The sequence below is a fragment of the Sarcophilus harrisii genome, chromosome 5, assembly GCF_902635505.1.
Source record: "Sarcophilus harrisii chromosome 5, mSarHar1.11, whole genome shotgun sequence".
Taxonomy (NCBI): domain Eukaryota; kingdom Metazoa; phylum Chordata; class Mammalia; order Dasyuromorphia; family Dasyuridae; genus Sarcophilus; species Sarcophilus harrisii.
In genome coordinates this window covers 183,234,382-183,255,557 of record NC_045430.1, presented here as the reverse complement: position 1 = coordinate 183,255,557, position 21,176 = coordinate 183,234,382, and the positions used below count along the sequence as shown (strand labels likewise).

The following is a 21,176-nucleotide window of genomic DNA, read 5'->3' as shown; positions in this document are numbered from 1 at the left end:
TGAGGTCTCATAACTGGATGTTGGGGTTGCGAAATTATGATTTATTATACCTATATACCCAGGATCATGTAAAAATTTCCCAGGAGAAAAGGGATTGCAAAGGGAAAAACTTTTAAGAAACCCAGACCTATGGAATTTTGGACAAATCATATAAGCTCTGAGGACCTCAGTTTATCTATAAAATCTATATCTATAAAGTGAAGGGCTTAAACTGGATACTATCTGACATCCCCTTGTGTTTAGTCTATCGTTCCATGAGTAAGTCCCCTGAGGAGCAGATCCCAAGGTCTCAGGACTGCTTTGGGAGTTTAGGGTTGAGTGCTTCCTTCATGAGATTATGACAAAGCCCAAACTAGACTGCAGACCTTTGCTATTGACTTGCCTCTCTTACCTCCATGACTTGCAGCTTCTTTTAATACAGTATCATAATTCAAAACACATTTGTACCAAATGTCAAATCTGCACTCTACCAGGCCAGGCAACAGTCCCTTCAGGATTCAAGTTGAGAACAGATGACACAGTCCAAAGTTTCAGTCTCGGTTTCCCCCTTCATCTCTCCTTTTTGCCAGTCCGCTACTGTTTTCCTCTTCACCGATCATTCAGCTTTCCATTGGTCCCATCACTGGGAGGAGAATCCAAATCATGGACTTGTTTCCTTTTGGGACAGACATTCCCTGCTGTGCTTTTCCTGATTTGGGACTTAAAAAAATTATTTACTCTGTGTTGCCATAGAGATGAGGATCACAGATGGTAAGAGTTAGAATCCAATGCCACAGGAGACATTTATCATGGTACTGTGTATAATGTGGGCTCTTGTTCTCAGGATTTCTGCAGGACTCAGTGTTTATTTTATGAAGAAGTTACTAATGAGGGCTCATGCCTAATAAATAATATGAACTTCTCTTTCACCTCGACAACAAGTGATCTTATTAACTGAGGAAGCCAGTGATGGTAAAAACAAAATGATTAGCAGCTGTCACTTGCCTCGTGGGAAATAGGACATGGTCTGAATGCCTCAGTGAAAGGGACCCATTCATCATTCTTTCTCAGCCTCCCTCTAAGTGAGACTCTTCCCCAGATGATCTCAAGTTCGTGGTGAGAAAAATAATAAGAAAGATTGGTGGCTAGCTGAGGGAGGTGTCAGCATCAATGTATCACCAGAGTTTAGTGAAAAAAGCACTGGGCAGAAAGGGAGAAAAATGTGTGTTCTACTCCCACTACTGCCCTGGGACAAATAATTTCACCCATTTGGATCTTGGTTTCTTTCTTAGTAAAATTAAGTGATAGGGACCAGACCTATTTTCATTGTTATAGGGAATTCTAGGATTGAGAAATTCTTGCCACAAATTCAGGTGGGCATCATTTATTCCACTTACAATCTTGGAGTTGAGACATCACTGAGGAAAAAAGAACTTCTCCGATCTTAAACAACTAGTTAGGAATAGAACATAAGCTCGGGTTTTGCAGACTCTACTACTATCCTAAGTCCATCCACTCCTCCATGCTGCCACTATAAAATAAAAGGGTTACATGAGATCGTCCCTAAGGGCCTTTCCAGCTCTGTCTGTGATTCAGATTCTGTAAATATTTGGAACACTGACAAGATGCAAAGTTTCTACCACACTATTTTTTTTAAATGGTTGGTTCTGTTTAGAGAGTGGGGCCCACAGGCTAAAAACAGGCATTTGAGCTGAATTTAACTAGTTATATGATCTCCAAGTATCCAGCCCAACATTCCCAGCTGCCTGCTGGACATCTCCACCTGGATGCCCTGTAGGCAGATCAAATTCCATATATACAAAACAGAACTTATTATATTTCCATACTTCCGTATTTCAACTGTCTTTTTTGCTTCTCTCTAGTGACTCTAGAATGAACAAGCAAATTAAAAAGCATTTAGTGATTGCTTATTATGCAGCAATCATTGTACCTTGCCAAATCACATAACATGGATTTACAAATACAAAGGCAAAAAAAAAAACAAAAAAACAAAAAAAAAACAAAAAAAAAAAAAAACCCGCCCTCAAGGAGCTTACATTCTAATGAGAGAGACAAATCAGAAAAAAGGAATGGTGATCTGAGAGGGGCATTTTGGTCCAGAAACTTACAAGAGAGTTTGTGGGGCCATAGATTGACATACCTTATCCCAGAATAATAATAGAGCTGATTGATTATATTTCATAATAATTTCAGAATTAGGGGAAATAGCAGGGGCAGAGGAAAGGGGACCATCAGCAGGACAAGGTGGTTACAAGGAACTGGCTGGAGAGTAGAAAGTGAAATGAAACATGACTGGGATATTACGAAGAGAGATCAAGAAGGGATATATCTTCTGAATTATTAACTCCCCTCACAAAATACTGGAGTGCCATACATCTACATCTGGTACACAGAACTATTCCTTTATATAAATTTGTATTTATAAGATATGTATGTGTGAGTACATCTTGTATCCTCCAGTTCTTTAACACAGGAACTATTTCATTATTTCATTTTTGTCTTTTTGTTCTTAGCACTGAACAGACTATATCTTCATGGAGAGTGTTATATCTGGGCCATTTATCCAACTTGCATTGTACTGGCAGATAGGTTCTTCTTGCTTCATTGAGGGCTTTAGGGTGATCCTTGAGGATCAGGGGTTGCCATTACTGTCTCTCATGGCTCCACTCTTTCTGTGTTCTCTCTTTCCCTTCCTCTGTTTCCTCTTCTTGCACGTTGGGGGATGAGGAGTAGTGGACCATCATCAGTTGTTCTGACTATGTCTTGTCACTGGACTCTGATGACTCTGAGAAGAGAGGGAGGCTGATGACTTTGTGCTCTTCTTCACTTAAGTCCAACTCACTGGAAAATCCAGACACCCCCCCCTCCTGATATTATTGATTCTCTTTGAGAATGAAGGACAAACAATAGCATTTACTATGATCACTCAATATAGGATTTGAACTCCTTATCTATTGATTCCAGAATTAGGTTTTTTTCACTGTGTTTAACCCTGATGGTGATTTTCAAAGGCAAGGTAGTTCCTATCTCTTTCTTGGTTTGGCTCTTCATATTTCCAGATTTTACTCCAAGAACCACACTCCAAAGGCAAAGTGTAGCTTACTGCTGACAAGTACTACATCTCAGTACTTCCATTCCATCCCGGGATAGTGAATACTGGCCAACTTCTACTCCCTACCTGCTTTGTAAGTGCTCTTTAAAAAAAAGGAAAGAAAGAAAGAAGAAGAATTTTTCCATCTGTTGTAAATAGAGTCTGAGCCTTGATTCCTCAGGGGGTATTAAGACTTGGCAACAAAGCAAAAGTGTTTTCTTGAGCCCACCCAGGACTCAGCCACCACCCCACAAATATCTCTGGTACTTGGTGTCCTCGCCATTCTTAAACATTCTTTCTTTCCTGCTGGCTGCCCTTTCTCCTCCTCCATCCCCATAAACATAATTCACTGTGTACTAGACCTACCCCTGAGCTGAGGGCATTTCAAAGCAAATGCAATCCAGCAACTAAAGCCTAAAATAAATACATAATTTTAATATGACCAGTCAATCCTAGGAGCAGACTCTTTCACTATCCTGTTCCCTTCTTCATGCTCGCTCTAAGTTTCAGGGCTACACTAGCCAGCTCTTGCTTAGATAAATACAAAGGGAGTAGAAACACCATCTTTTTCCTGGGAGCACATGCAGAAAGAGCAAGGTCATATTGGCTTGAAACACGACCCAGCATTTCTTTCAGAACCTGAGTAGGTTCCTCAGTATTCTCAGGTAATTCCCAGTACCTTAAGAGAAGAAGTTATGGTTTAAGGTAAGAACTCAGCAACTATGATCGAGTTTAGCAATCTTTGTTTTTGTGGAAGAATTATCACCCTTTCTTGACAAGTGATGCTGGGTTTCCTGATGAATTATTTATTGTGAGCCCTATCCAAAGGCTGTTCATGTTTTTTAGATTGCTTTAAAAAAAAATGAAGATTGAAAGCTGGATTAAGAAAACAGTTATAACAATTGGGAAGAAATGTGATATAGTGGAAAAAATCCTGAAGTTAGAGAAAAAAGACCAATATTCAAATCTCTCCTCTGTAATGTAATCTTGGACAAGTCACTTAGAAATCTAGGGTCATGAATTTAGAAGGGACTGCAGAAGAAAGGAGGACAGACAATATCAGCAAATCATGAGAATACCAACTCTTTTGAATTTCTAAATGGTAAGCATCCATAAGTAGATAAGAGGCAGCTAAGTGCTGCAGTAGAGTGCTGGATCTGGAGTGAGGAAGACTCCTTTTCCAGAGTTCAAATCTGGCCTTAGGCACTTCTTAGCTGTGTGATTCTGGGCAAGTCACTTAACTGTGTTTGTAAAATGAACTGGAGAAGGAAATGATGAGCCAATCTACTATCTGCCAAGAAAACTCCAAGTAGAATTGCAGAGAGTAAGACATGACTGAAAAATAATTAACAGCAACAACAAGTATCAATGAGTATATTCACATAAACAACAGCTGTGTCTTTGGGGGAAGAAATCCTCAGTAATTTTTAAGAGTGTAAAGGGGTCCTGAAACTAAAAAGTTTGAAAACTACTGGAACTGATGATCCCTAAAGTCCCTTTTAGATCTAAATTAAATTCAACAAACTTTATAAAGCACCTACTTTAGGAGAGAGGACCAGGCCCATCAGAAAAGTGATATCTTGACTTGCAAGTGAGTTGGATTTAAGTGAGCAAGCTGTGCAGAGTCATCAGACTCCAGGGTCTTCTCCAGAGTCATCTGGGTCCAAGACGTAGATTAGAATAAATGGAGATGAGCCCTGTTGAGACCAGGATTCAGCACCTGATGGCCAATCTTCTAGTAATAAATTGATGAACCTTCTTGGATTTATCTCAATTCATCAAAGGCAACTCAGTGGTCCAAGGCAGAGATGTCAAACATGGGATACATGTGCCCATTATACTGCCTAGTGCAACTCAAACCAGATTAAAGTAAAATTGGCAAATATTTAAAATAAATACAAATACAATAAAACACTGAAGATGTTCATGTGTGGTTTTCTAAATTAATAGGCAACCCACTGAGATCTTTCTGTATGGCTTAACAGCTTCTTTTTTCTGTTTGAGTTTGACACCAGACCAAATTCAAATTCACAGTATGAACTCATATATTGTTGTTGTTCAGTTAAGTCATGTCAGACTCTATTGGAGTGGTTTGCCATATTCTTCTCTACCTGATTTTGGATAAGGAACTGAGGTAAATAAGGTTAAGTATCTTGTCCAGGGCCAGGAAGTATATATTTGGCCATATTTGAACTCAGGAAAATGAGTCTTCCTGGTTCCAAGATCAATGAAAACACTGTAACCCCTCACTTTGAGCTCATAAATTAGATAACATATAATATATGATGTTCACATATGTATACCACATATATTATTGCAATTAATTTAAGTATTTTTCAGTGTCTTCTTGTATCCTACACTTATTTTCTCCTTTCATCATAGCAAAAGGCAACCCACTGATTCTTTTTTTTTTTTTTTGCTGAGGCAATTGGGGTTAAGTTACTTGCCCAGGATCACACAGCTAGGAAGTGTTAAGTGTCTGAGGCCAGACTCAGGTTCTTCTGACTTCAGGGCTGCCCCTGACTCGCTGATTCTCAAAGGTAAAAAAGGTCAGGCAGGTTGAAGATGAAAGGGTTTTGAGCACAGCACTGTCTGCCAGGTTCCCCAGATTTAGAGAGACTCATCACCAGAGTCTTTGACTGCCAGATGATGATTTTTTTTTCATTAACAGTAATTTGTGAAATCCTAGAAAGCACACATACTGATAAAATTACAGGGAGCAAAAGTGGGAGGAAAGAAAGAATAATTAGCTTGCATTTTCCTGCCTTAACCTGCAATTAAGGAGACATTCTCTTCTGTCTTAATCATTTAGCCACCATAAAGTGAAAACTGATTCCAGTACCTTTGAGAACAAAATGATTTCCCAGACCTATCCTGTTTCTGTTACTCTTGGTGGACATAAAACCCAGGGCAGCAGGATGGTGGAGTCTACCCTGAGCAGAATTGCTAGCTTTAAGGACCATTCCTAAAAGACCAGGGCTCCTGACAATCAGGGTCTGATCTTCTTGCTAGAAGAGTCAGAATTAGGTCCAATGAAGGAACTGACCAACGAAAGACCATATTCATAAAAGAGGTCTGAGGAAGAGGAATAGAAGGAGTAGAGACATACAGAAGATTCCCAAAAGTGCCCACCAGGAAGGAGGATAAGATAAAAAGAGCCTCTGAACACCATGTATATATAGACTTTGGCTTTGGGGGGGGGGGGGGGAAACATGTTGTCAGATATCCAGTCCTTGCAGGACAAATCCTTTTCCACCCAATTCCTGCCTAGGGGCCCTGGACTCCATTAATAGGTGAGAATTCTTCATATGTAACCCAATTTAAACAATATCATCATTGCTTTCAGGTCATTCAGCCAAAGGAAAGTGATTCCTTTCCCACTCCTTCCAAATTTCCAGCTTTAGCTCTGGAGCAGTAATTGAATATACCAAGAGAAAAAAAATGTATCATTAATTGCTTTATAGCCGTCCCTGTGATTTTCCAGACCAAAACACTCCTCCATGGCCATTACTCCCCCTGCTCTAAATATACAGTAATTTTAGCAATATTTAAATATAGTCTCCATTCCTCACCATTTTATATAATTTTAGGACTGTAAGAGATCTTCGAAGTAATTTAATAGAATTCCCCAAGTCTCAGAAAGGTAAAATGATTTACCCAAATTACAGATGTTCAGGCAGAAAGTGAATTTTGAGTGATCATAGGATCCCAGCTTGCCATGTTGCTTTCTATTGTTGTTCAATCTTTCTCTATTAAGTTCATTTAATGCAGAGACCATTGCATTTGTACCCACTCCAGCAACTTAGCACAGTGCCTGACATACAGTCAGCATTTAATATTTTTTCATTCATTTGTTCTCCTTTAAATAAGAAGTTAATCTATGTACTTTTTTCTTCTTTCAATGAGATCATGCTTTAGGGATAAGGCCATATTTCAAGTGGCAGCTTGTATTTCTACCAATATGGTACTTTCCATCCATTCCCCCTCTTTTTTCCACTGTAGGGAAAACACATTCTTCTAGAAACTTAATGTACTAAAGGAGGATGAAGGGAATTATATTTATAGAATTTGTCTAGAAACAATTTTCATGTTTTGTTTATTTTAGCTGAAGCCCAAACATGCCGAATGGGTTACTGCTTACTGACTACTGGAAAAAATCCAAAATATGAGTCCCTAGAATTATTATACTTTCTTGGCCAGCCATTCCTTAGCACCTGTTAATCCTTTAACACTCCAAAAATCCATCTTGTAGATAAATTAAAACAGACATTTTAAAGCCAGACTAAAATTCCCCCAACCCACTAAATATGCAATAACTCTAGCAATATTTATCTATAGTCCTCCATCCCTCACCATTTTATAGAATCTTAGGACTGTAAGAGACCTCAGAAATAATTGAATAGAATTCCCTGAGTCTCAGAAAGGTGAAATGATTTACCCAAGAATACAGAAATGAACCTTAAGTGATCATAGGATTCCAGTCTGCCATGTTTACCCTTATTGTTGTTTTCCAGTCATTATCAACTTTTCATGACACTATATAGAGTTTTCTTGACAAAGAAATTGGAGTGGTTTGTCCTTTCCTTCTCCAGATCTTTTTACAGATGAGGAAACTGAGGCAAACAGGGTTAAGTGACTTTCCCAGGATCACACAGCTAGTAAGAGTCTGACACCAGATTTGAACTTAAGAAGGTGAATCTTCCTAACTCCAGGGCCAGAACTTTCTTAAGTCTAGACAATAAAATCAAGCCCTTATTTATAGCATTTGCTGATTTCCAAGATGTAAGTGCTCATCTTCAAAATTTAACAATTGGCTCTCCCAAATCAGGATGATGGACCAGCATGAACATCCCCTTCCTTTATATGACTTGTTTGTACATGGATCTTTGTTGTTGGCTCCCCACTAGACTATGCTTCTTGAGAGCAGAGACTGTTTTTGCCTCATTTTTTGAATCCGTAGCACTTATTATATTTCCTAGCACATAGTAGGAGCTTAATACTCATAAATTAATTTTTAAAAGAAATGAATTTAAGTTATTGATGAATCATACAGAGAATAAGACTAGAAAATCCCTAAGGTTTCTTAAAACAAGAGGCCACTTTGTTCTCTGGTCAATAATAAACTGGACAGTGTGTAATTCTTATGGCTCCCCAGTTTAAGAAAGGCATATTTTTCAAGTGAATGAAATAAGGTGTCATCTATATAGGGCCAATGTATACTGTGAATTATGCAAGAAAAGTCATCTTGGTCACAAATTTCTGTCACTCATCCCTCACGGTATAGAATATTTCACCATTAGAAATTCATTCTTTTGAGTTAAAATCTACTTTTCCCTTAGTCTTTTCTCTTTTTTGGACATCTTTATTATTTTATTTATAAAATAAAACAAACTTTTCTATAACAGTATAACAAAAAGTTTAAACTTCAAATCTATTATGTATGACAGGGATGAAAATCCAGTGCTAAAACAATAAAGAGGCATTTCAAGTATCACTTGGCCAGTGGGGGAAATTTCTTTATACTACACATATTCATAGAAGTTAGACTTGAAAGACCGTTCGAGACAGCAGGGTGGTGTTGGAAGGAGGGAGTTTGATATGATAGGAAAAGACAGAAACTCTGACATCATAGGATCTACATTCAAATCCTGCTTTTGATGCTGACATTATGCAACCTTTGGCAAGCCATTTAATAAAAATAGCTAATGCTTTGTGGTTATTCAATAGTGTCTGACTTTTCATGAGCCCTTTTGGGATTTTCTTGGAAAAGATACTAGAATCATTTGCCATTTCCTTCTCCAATTCATTTTACAGATGAGGAAATTAGAGTTAAGTGACTTGCCCAGGGTCACATGTGTTTGAAGTTAAATTTGAATTCAGACTTTCCTGACTTCAGGTTCACTGCTCTATCTTCTGTCCACGTTGGATTTACATCGTGCTTGTAAAGAACACTTTATAAATTACCTTATTTGAACCTCACATCAACCCAGTTCAGTAGGTACTATTATAATCCTCATTTTTCAGATAAAGAAACTGAGACTAAGATTAAGTACCCTGGGTTATATATCTAACTTCCTCAGACAAGATTTGAATTCAGGTGTTCCTGACTCCAGATTGTATCTACAATATTACTTCAATGTAATTTAATCTCCCTGTTCCTCAGTTTCTTCATTTGTCAAATTAAGAGATTGGATGAAAAGAAATCCAAAGCCCTTTGTACCTCTAGTCTAAGATCAGGAAGACTGGGGTTCAAGTTGTCCCTGACAAGAACTGGATGCGTGACCATGAACAAATTCCTTATGCACTCAAAGCCCCCAGGCAATTCTCTGAGATTGTAAATCACATACCAGCGTTCCTTAGACCGATGAAATCATGTCTGGATCCTAAAGAAGAGAGAAACCGTAGAGATGCTCTAGTGAAGAACAGTGCCTTCCTTTTACAATTAAGACCACCCAGCCCCACGGAGGACTGCCCCACCAGTGCTCATGCCTACCAGGTAGCTCGCCAAATGGGGAGGGACCCCAGGTTTCTGACCACAAATCCTCTCCTTTTTCCACTATTCTCCAGCTCATCCTGAATATTAGACAAGGGAGTCTTGAGAACTGGCAGTCCATTACATTCTTTTGATTTCAGTTTTCATTCTAAAAGATTCCCAGGTTCTTTTCCCATGGAGGAAGCTTCACCCGTTCCCCACTCCACCCAAGGCAATGCCCATTCTCCCCTCCCCAGCCAGAATGTGGCTGCCAGGTTGGTGACCACACAGTGTCGGGCAGAAAGTTAAGAAGGCTGTGTCCAATTGAAACTGGGAAGGGGAAAGGAGGAGGAGGAAAGTGGGGGAAATTGGGGTGGGAAGGATTCTGGTGGTCAGAATGCAATTACCCAGGACTCCAGGCATTCATATTCCAGTTTGCATCTCCACAACCAATCTGTAATCAAAACAGAGCATTATGACTCTGCCAAGACAGATTCCAGACTAAATACTTTAATTTTAAAAGGAGGTATTGTTGGCTAGACCTTTCTGTGAGGTGTCTAACAAAAGGATTTGGGGGGAGGAGGGGAAAGGAGTCTATGTCCTGATCTAGATAAAGTCAACATAATTTTGAAGGGCTAGAAACAGAATGCTAGAATAATGATGTATTAACAACCTCCAACCTTTTTAGGGAATCTCCTTTCTTTACTTCTCTTATCTAGGTTCACACATTATTAGAAATGGACCATCTAGTACACCCCAATTTTTGAGGCCATAGAGGTCAAATAACTCATTGTCACACAGGTAGTGTTAAGCTCAAGAACTGACTGTAGGTCCTCAAACTCTAAATCCAATATTTTTGCCAGTTATACCATGCTGCCTCCTGCCACATTTACTATGCTCCTCATAACAGACTTTTAACAGAACCTACCCTTCAATTATCTTCTTGCCATAATTGTTCTTATTTATACCCACAACCCCATTCCAACAACCCTCTCATATCAACTATTCTCACCTCCTGAAAAGGGCATTCTTTCATTCATTAACTTGCTCAATAGACATTTATTTTTATATATAGTTTGCCTGAAAGTTCACAAAATATATTTATTTCATTAAACATTTCCCAATTACAAGTTAACATTTTTAACAATCATTTTTTAAAACTTGAGTTCCAAATTCTCACTCTTTTTCCTATCTTTCTCCCGTTCTTGAGAAGGCAAGCAATTTGCTATCAATTATACAAGTGTATCCGTGCCAAAGTTCCATATTCATCATATTATAAAAGAAAACACAGAGGAAAAAATAAAGAAAATAAGCAAATTTCTGAATTGATCATGTCCAAAACACACAAGTCTCATTCTGTACCCTAAATCCATCACCTTTCTGGTAAGTGGTGGATAGCATTTTTCTTCATCAGTCTAGGAAACCAAAGTTCTTTTTTTTAATAGCTTTTATATACAAAACATAAGCATGGGTAATTTTTCAACACTGACCCTTGCAAAAACTTCTATTTCAACTTTTTCCCTCCTTCCCCCACCCCCTCCCTTAGATGGCAGGCAGTCTCATACATGTTAAATATGTTAAATACAATATATGTATACATATTTATACAGTTGTCTTGTTGCACAAGAAAGGTTGGATTTAGAAAGAAGGTAAAAATAACCTGAGAAGAAAAAACAAAAATGCAAGCAAACAATAACAGAAAGAGTGGAATGTTATGTTGTTTGACCAAAGTTCTTAAAGGTTTTCTCAGAGTCTTTCAAAGTCTTTGTTTTTTATTATAGTTGTTAATAGATAAATTGTTTGCTTATTTCTGGTCATCATCTCATTATGCATTAGTTCATGGCCACCTTCTCAAATTTCTCTGAAACCATTCCTTTTATCATTTCTTACAACACAATGGTATTCCATTAGATTCACAGACTATGATTTATTTAGCCCTCTCCTTCAAGGAGGGACAGTTAGATTGCTCAGAGGATAGATTGCTGGGTTGGGAATCAATACAAATCTGGCCTTTAGACACTCACTATGTGACCTCTGGAAAAATCACTTAACTAGAGAAGGAAATGTCAAATCACTCCAGTATCTTTGCCAAGATAATATGGTCTATATGGTCACATAGAGTGAGATAAAACTGAAAAACAACATTCTTCAGCTGAGGGTATCCCCTGAGTTTCCAGTTCTTTATCATACCAAAAGAGAAATGCTCTAAGTGGAAGCTACTAACTCTATGTGATATCAAAAATAAACAAATTCAAATGAATGAAAAAATAAAACAAATATAAATTATTAACTGGGAAAATAACTGACCTGATAAATAGAACCAAGAGAGACTACTGGACTACCTGAAAGCCATAATCAAAAGGAGGATTGAACATCATCTTTCAAGAAACTATTAAGGAAAACTTCCCTGATATTCTGCAATCAGAGAGCAAAATAGGCATCCTTCAGGAAAGTGACCCCCCCCCCCAAAAAAAAAAACAACTCCAAGAAACATTACAGAACTATCAAGCCAAAGGAAAAAGTACTTCAAGTGAACAGAAATAAATAATTCCAATATTGACAAGCCATAATAGGATTACACAACACTTAGCAGATCTGTATCCCAAAGAGATCATAAGAAAGGGAAAATGATCCTCTTTTCCTCCCTCCTTCTTTTTCTCCCTCCCTTCCTTCTTCCCTTTCTCCCTTTCTTTTTTCTTCCTTTCTTCCCTCCCTTCTTTCTTTCATTCCTTTCCCCCACATTATTCCTAAAGCCTAAAATGTTCTCACTCCTACTGAATACTCCACATCCTGCCCAAATCAAATGCCTTTTCCCTCATGAAGTCTTCTCTGATCTCCCCATCAGAATCATCTCACACATCCCATAGTACTTTTTAAAAAATATTTTCCCATGTAGTTATCATGGATCATTTTATAATTATGAGCCTTGTTTCCTTACAAGACCATAACCTCCATGAAGTCAGGAACTGTTTCTTATCTAAATTTATCTAAACTTTGGATTTTTTCTATAACTAGTCTAGAATTCCATAAGAAGGTACTTAATAATTTTTTTATTTAATGAAATTGAATTCAATTCAATTCAATTCTCCTAGTTCATCTGCATTCTTTTAAATCTTTTCTTAGAGATTAGCAATTATATCTGGGATGTCAGACCCTCAGGTGATAAGATGCCAAGCACAGAAATAATCTTTTACTATCCCAAGAAGAAACTAATCCAACAAAGGTGTTTGGCTCTGTGACAAAAATTTTATTTGCAGAAGTATTTTCCACTCTTTAATCAGAGTTTAATCCAAAGGGCACTGCAAATGCCTGTCATATTCCTTTCCATTTTTAACCTCCATTTCCTTCTCAATGCAGTCTTAATAGCATTCCTGTGCTTCCCAGAAGGAGAAAAACTGTTGGGAATTTTAGTGTCTACATTGAAATGTTATATATTTTAATTAGTCTTTCAAATTAAAATAGTCCCTTCAGGGTATGAGTATAAAGCAATTTCCTTCCACAAATATAGCAAAATTTATACATCTAAATGACTGCCTCTCCTTTCCACACCTATCTTATACACATTTAATAGGCCACATTTCAAAGAAAACTATATCTTTTTTTTAATAGCTTTTTATGTAGAAGTTATATGCATGGCTAATTTTATAGCATTGACAAATGCCAAACCTTTTATTCCAATTTTTCCCTTCCTTCCCCCCACCCCTTCCCCCAGATGGCAGGTTGACTAATACATGTTAAATATGTTAAAGTATAAATTAAATACAAACTAAGTATACATTTCCAAGCAGTTATTTTGCTGCACAAAAAGAATCGGACTCTGAAATATTGTACAATTAGCCTGTGAAGGAAATCAAAAATGCAGGTGGACAAAAATAGAGGGATTGGGAATTCTATGTAATGGTTCTTAGTCATCTCCCAGAGTTCTTTTGCTGGGTGTAGCTGGTTCAGTTCATTCCTGCTCCATTGGAACTGATTTAGTTCATCTCGTTGTTGAAGAGGGCCAGGTCTATCAGAATTGATCATCATATAGTGTTGTTGTTGAAGTATATAATGATCTCCTGGTCCTGCTCATAGGAAACTATATCTTGTTAAAGGGTACCATAAACAATAAAGTACTAACAATACTAAATGTATATGCATCAAGTAGTAGAGCATCCAAATTCCTAGAAAATATATTGTCAGTTGAAGGAAGAAATAGATAGCAAAACTATACTACTTGGGGGATCTCAATCTTCCCCTTTCAGAATCAGACAAATCTAACCATAAAATAAACAAAAAAGAAACTAGAGAAGTTGATAGAATCCTAGAAAACCTAGATATGATAGATCTCTGGAGAAAATTGAATAGGGACAAAAAGGAATATATCTTTTTCTCGGAAGTACATGGCACCTACACAAAAACTGACCATGTATTAGGGCATAAAAACCTCACAATCAAATGCAGAAAACCAGAAATAGCAAGTGCTTCCTTTTCCCACAATAATGCAATAAAACTTGTATTCAATAAAGGGCCAGGGAAAGATAGACTAAAACTTATTGGAAATAAAATAATTTAATTCTTAATAATGATTGGGTCAAACAACAAATCACAGAAACAATAATTTCATCCAAAAGAATAACAATAATGAGACAATATACCAAAACCTATAGGATGTGGCCAAAGCAGTTTTTAGGGAAAATTTTATTTCTCTAAATACTTACATGAATAAAATAGAGAAAAAAGAGATCAAAGAATTGGGCATGAAACTAAATAGATTGCATTTCTATATCTCATCATGATTCAAAATCAATATCCTTCACTTACAACCCTGTGCAGTAAGGAAGGCATGTCTTCTTATACCCATTTTACAGAGAGAAAAATTAATGTGTTTTCTTAATGAAAAAGAAGCTATGAAATAACTCCTAACAATAATAGAGCTAGAAAATGGAAAAACTTGGATCCCAAGCAAAGACTTCTAATTCTAAGTTCATGAATCTTTCTACTAAAAAAGTTTATCTGTCCCTGGTAATGAATAGTTTTACTTTCTGATTTCATACACCATTGGTTTTATAGCTCTTCAATGCATTTATCATATTATATTGCATATAATAGAGCAGTTAGGTAATACATTAAGTGCTGAGCCTGAAATCTGGAACTCATCTTCCTGAATTCAAATCTGGGCTCAGACAAGTACTTTCTAGCTGGGTGACCCTGGACAAGTCATGCCTCAATTACCTCATCTGTAAAAGGAGATGGAGGAAGAAATGGGAAGCCACTCCCAGTAAAACTGGGGTCACGAAGAGTCAGATATGAATGAAAAAAGACTGAACACATCTTTGGTATATAGTGTCCTCATTGAGGAATTCCTTATACCAATGAAATCATCAACCATCCAAACAAAATCCCTCAAACTAACTCTTATAGGCTGATAGAGTCTCAGAGGCCATCTAGCCCAATCTATACATAAAGGAGAATTTCTTCTCCCAAAGAAACTCCATTTTTTGTAGTGCTCTTGTTGTTAGGAAGGTTTTCTTGACATCAAGTCTAAATCAGCCTATTTGTAACGTGACTCCCTGGGGAGTTAAGCAGAATAATATACAGAAATCAAGTAGAAGCAACAAACATTTAATAATCACCTACTATATACCACGCTGGAAAACAGTCCTGATCTTCAACTAGCTCACAGAAACCATACAAACAAGTACATATAAGTAAGATTTATACAAGGCATCTAGGAGATTGTCTCAGAGGGGAACTGGGAAATATTTTTATTAAAGCTTTTTATTTTCAAAACATCTGCATAAACAATTTTCAACATTCACCCTTGCAAAACCTTGTGATTCAAATTTTTCCCTCCCTTCCTCCCATCTCCTCTTCTAGATGGCAAATGATCCAATATATGTTAAATGTGCAATTCTTCTAAATGCATTTCCACAATTATTATTCTGCATAAGGAAAATCAGATCAAAAAGGAAAAAACCAAAATGAAAACAAATAATAAAAAGAATGAAAATACTATGTTGTGATCCACACTCTAACTGCAGAAGGCTCTCTTCATTACAAGACCATTGGAAGGGACCTGAATCACCTCATTGTTGAAAAAAATCATGTCCATCAGAATTAATCATTGTATAATCTTGTTGGGACTGTGTACAATGATCTCCTAGTTCTGTTCATTTCACTCAGTATCAGTTCATGTCTCTCCAGGACTCTCTGAAATCATCCTGATGGTCATTTCTTACAGAACAATAATATTCTATAACATTCATATACCATAACTTTTTCAGCCATTCCCCAAATGATGGGCATCCATTCAGTTTCCAGTTTCTTGCCACTACAAAAAGGGCTGCCACAAACATTTTTGCACATGTGGGTCTTTTTGCATCCTTTATGATCTCTTTGGGATACAGACCCAGTAGAGACACTCCTGGATCAAAGGGGATACACAGTTTGATAGCCCTTAAGGCATAGTTCCAAATTGTTCTCCAAAATGGTTCACAGTTCCACCAACAATGTATCAGTGTCCCAGTTTTCCCGCATCCCTTCCAATATTTGTCATTATCTTTTTCTGTCACCTTAGCCGATCTGAGAGGTGTGTAGTGGTACCTCAGATTTTCTTAATTTGCATTTTTCTGATCAATAGGGATTTAGAGCACCGTTAGGGAAAGATTTCTTGTAGAAGGAATGAGAGACAGCCAGAGCAGGGTGTTCAGTATTGTGTGCACAGAACAGGAGAGAGGATAGTTATCATTTGATTGTTGAGTCTGTGGAGGGGGTAAGGTATAAGATTGGAAAGGTAGGAGAGGGTCATGTAATCAGGGGCTTTAAGAATTGAATAGAACACTTAATATTTGTTCTTGGGGGGAGGGGAGTCCCTGTGGTTTATGGAGGAAGGAGAATGATATGGTCAGACCTCCACTTTAGGAAGATCACTTTAATAACTGGTTGGATGATGGATTTACAACGATTTGCTTTTTACTCAGATGAGTCACGTTTTGCCATATGTGTTCCTTTCATTGCTGGGCACTCCTCTGCTATCATTGTCTCTCTGCTCATGATCCCATATCAAAGGGCAGAGCACAAGCAGCAACTTTCAGTCAAAATTGTTTTCCTTTTTTTTTTCTAGATTGCCAAGAAGGTCATGTCCTCCCTATGAGCATTCTCTGAGAAAATAACTCGTTTCCCCACAAGATTGGCCAAGAGTATCAGAAAGTCTCTTTGTTCTGAATCAAGGTTTGTCTTTCTGGTTCAACTTCCAGTTTCTGAACTCACTCTTAGATTTTAATGCTGTGGTACAGGAAAAATATTACCGGAATGGTAGCTCTCTTTCTCTGTCTATCTCTCTTCAGCTTAGTCCCTAACTAGCTGCCCAGTGCAGATGTCTAGCATTCTTCTATTCCTATTGCTTTTGTCTCTCTGTCTATGTCTCTGCCTGTCTGTCTCTCTGTGAGTTTCTGTCTGCCTCTGTCCACCCAAACCTTAAGTAGCTAACAAAATGATATTCCAAAAACACAAATCTGGCTATATCACCCTTCTACTCGCTCCTATTGCTTCCAGAATCAAATACAGTCTTCAGCTTAGCATTTACAATCTTTCACAATCAGGCTCCTTCCTTTCCTCTTGGCCCTGTTTTTTTTTAAAAATTCACCCCATTTCAGTGATGCTGTTCCAGTAACTATTTCACACTAATGACCATATATCCCCCCACTAGACAGAGAAGTGGATAGCGTGCTTGATCTGGAATCAGGAAGACCTGAGTTGAAATCTAACTTCAGACACTTCCTAGCTGTGTGATTCTGGGCAAGTCATTTAATCTCTATTTACTCCAGTCTCCTCAACTGTAGGGGATGATAATAATAATGATACCTCCCTCATGGGTTTGTTGTGAGTATCAAGTGAGATAATATTTATCAAGTGCTTATTTAGGACAGTGTCAGGCACAGAGCCAGCATGGTCTTTTACTACAGATAATGAAGAATTGGCTGAATCGGAGACCCAATGAAAGAATAGCTTTAGTTGGGACCTCAGAAGAAAATGGATTGTTAATCTCTTCATAAAGATACTTTGAACTGATCATAGATTTAATCTATCAATCAATAACATTTATTTAGTGTTTAATGTAAAACCCTGATCTTGGTACTGGAGATCCAAAAAGAAGCAAAAATAGTTCTAAGTCCTGGCCCTCAAAGAGTTTATAATCTAATGAACACACTCAAAGGCAAGTCAATACACCAAGTTATCAGAGAAATGGAGAGCAGAGGGGCATAGATCCACAACTGGAAAGATCAACCAATACAAACACCCCTCATTCCAGATGAGGAAACTGATTCTAGGAAAGATAATGATTTGTCCAAGACAACACAAGCAGAATTTGGATCCAGGACCTTTCACTCTCAAACAGCATCTTCAGTGATTTAAACAGGTTGAGTCTCTCCCAAGGAGCATCCCATATCCTTTTTTGTATTTGGCTGTGGTGCAGGCGTACAAGTAGTATTGATAATAATTGGACCCGCTGTACAATGTCCCATGAGAGCTGGTAGTAATGTTTGCAAAGTACTTCTGTGACTTCCTATCCAAAATCAGAACTGTCCCTGAAAGCAGCCCAAGCCCAGGAAAAGGAAAAAGAACTTTAGACTATGCACATTGTGCTTCCAGATCAAATAAGGTTCTGTACTAGAAAGAGTGAGTTCAAAAATTGCCTAAGAGCTCCCAGGATATCCTAGGAAAATTCTAGGGAATTAATATTTGCTCTCAGAGTGGTTAGCTGTCCTAGAGAAGAAAAAAACATTTCCTCAATTCCTTTGGAATTTCCTCTATGTTTTTAGGACTGGGTTCATCCCAGTCCTAAAATTATGGCAATCAAATTTTGTATGGCAAAGCAAGACTAGCATCCCCCAGAGAAATTTTGAGACACAAGAACATAGGCTAGAAAACTCTATATTCAAACTGCATTCTATTTTGGCTGCAACCCAGACATTTTGACTAGAGGAGAGTGCCATCTTTAACTCATAATTAACATTGCAAAAAGTACTCTCCTGGCAGGAACTCAATGGTTATAATGTTGTATATGGAAAAGAAGCTACTGACCTGCCAGTAAAGTCTGGTCCGTTATTTATAGAAAAGGTGCTGAATGAATTGTTGAAGTGGGTCTTTGAAGTCAGAAATCATATGTTTGGACAGGCCCTTGAGAAAACCTCATTCCTATAGGTCCTGAATTATAAATATTTAAAGAAGTGTGCTTGGGGAGTGCCAAATTTGTCCATCAACTGGGCAAATAAAGCTATTCATCTTTTTTTTTCCATTTAGTCCCTTACATCTCCTAATTTATACATGCCCCCAAATCAAGCTGTTTCTTCTTCCTTATAGAGAAGGTTTGGTGACTCTCCAAAGCCAGTCTGACCTAATGTGAGTCAGAGGCAAAGACTGATGTTTTTACTCACAGTTTATTCTAAGTCCTAGCTCTCTGAAAATCTGCTTTTATGAGAAGTTGAAATACTGCCTGGGTGGTGAGAGTATAGAATCCTTTTTATAGACAGACTAAGGACCTGACATAGTATATTGGAAAGACTTCTACCTCAGGATTCTGAGTTCAAATCCCAGACAGCTCTAATACTTTCTAGCTATGTGACCTCACTGGAACTTTATCACTGGATGTCTGAGGGTGGGAAGAGAATAAGCATTAATTCAGCATCTTCCCTGTGCTGTTCAGATAATCCTAAATTATTTCATTTGATCTTCACAACAACCTTGAGAGACATATATAGTTATTATAACCCCATTTTATAGATGAAGAAACTGGGGCAGACATAGGTTAAGTGATGTGCAGGGTTTCACAGCATCTGAGATCACATTTAAACTCAGGTTTTCCCAGTTCCTTGGCTGATTCTATCTACTGTGCTACTTGTTATTTTGTCAAACAGCCATATCTGAATCTTCTTGATCTGGGGTTTTCTTAGCAAAAATGGGTTTGCCATTTCCTTTTCTAATCCATTTTACAGATGGGGAAACTGAGGCAGACAGGGTTAAGTGACTTGACCAGAATCACACAGCTAATAAATATCTAAGGTCAGATTTGAACTCGGTTCCTTCTGCCTTTGAGGGCTGGCACTTTGTCCACTGTACCACCTAGCTGCCCCTATAGCCTCCACATATGGGAAGGGAAGCATTTCTAAATAGAAGTTCATCTAGAAAAGATCTGAGATATTTGTGGATTGCATGATAAAAAACAGTCAACAGTGGGAATGACAGACAAGAGAATTAATGCGATCTGGGATCCAATTAGAACATTTCTAGAATATCATGTTAGGTTCTGAGGGTATTCTTTTGTAATCTGAAGGTAGCGAGTAGGGAGAGGGAAAGCCTCAAGATAATGTTCTTTGGATATGGTTGGAGGAGCTTATGAAGCTTTGACTGAAGAGAAGAGAATATGAGAGGAAGGAGGGAGAGAGAAGAGTAATTGCCTATTCTATGAAAAGGAGAATAGATTCATTCTTCTTGGCTCCTGTTGGCAAAACCAGTAGCAATAGGAGGAAGTGCTAAAGAGACAAATTTAACCTTGATTTAAAGATCATAGCTCTAAAATCAGAAAGGACCTGCAAGACCACTGATGACCCCAGAGAGTAGAACACATTTGTTGAATTAATTGCCCAGAATCACATAGCTAATAAATATCTGAGGAGACATTTGAACTTGGACCTTCCTGGATCAAGACCAGTATCCTAATCAATACACCATGATGGCTCTTGTAAACATTTATTCTGTATTCTAGAGGCATGCACAAATGAAAAGGGCTGTCTTGGAAAGTTCCCTTTCATTGGAGCTCTTCAGGCCAAGATGTAATGATCACTGGGCAGGTATATTATCAGGAGAATTCTTTCTGAGGTATGAATTACACTTGGTAGTCATTTAGGTCCCTCCTAACTCTGAAATTCTTTATGATCCCATGATCCAGCCTACAAATCTGAATTAAAATGTGGGTTCTAAATTTGTTTGGCTTGACTTTACATATTTGTTTCTCTTACTTTCTCAGTGTGAATTTGGGGGGTAGATGGGAAGAAGAAAATGTAGACTTGAAAATAAAATAATCTTTTTATATATATAATAAGATTATATATATAGTAGATAGATAGATAGATAGATAGATAGATATACATATATCTGTGTGTCTGACATTCTTTCTCCATGAAGCCTTCTTAGACTCCCTAATTGAAAGTGATCTCTCTCTTATAAATAAGTTCTATAGCATCCAGGACAGTGTCCATTACATATTAGACGGTTTTTTAGTAAATGCTGCTTAGTGTTTAGTAGAGTGATTCAGGAAACCGTAACATTCTAAGATTCTGGATGTCATATTGAAATAAGCCAGCAGATAGCTTATTGACCTTGTAAGCTGAGAGCTCATGTCAGAGTGACTAAGCAAGAAGATAGCATATCTGCCTTGCTGTGTTGTAGGTCTCTGACCACAAAAATCTGACAGATAGCTGAATGATGACCAGTATCACATATTCTCCTTGCTGTTTCAGCCATGGATCTTGTGCACACAGTAAAAAATGCCAGGGCTGCCTTTTTATTTATTTTCCAAGGCTACAAAGTCCCATTCCCTTTATCCATGGATAACATAGGGAGCTAAGTGGA

The 21,176-nt window shown here is 37.7% G+C and overlaps 1 long non-coding RNA gene across 1 annotated transcript in view; it reads right to left on the bottom strand.

Moving 5' to 3' along the window:
- Window positions 1–9,790, bottom strand: part of LOC116419391 — a 36,353-nt gene extending 26,563 nt beyond the window's left edge. Inside the window, exons 1-2 of the long non-coding RNA XR_004229688.1 lie at window positions 9,585–9,790; window positions 9,439–9,474 (exon numbers count right to left, since the gene is read on the bottom strand). This is a non-coding gene — a long non-coding RNA (uncharacterized LOC116419391). The remainder of the gene's footprint in view (window positions 1–9,438; window positions 9,475–9,584) is intronic.
- Window positions 9,791–21,176: the final 11,386 nt, after the last annotated feature.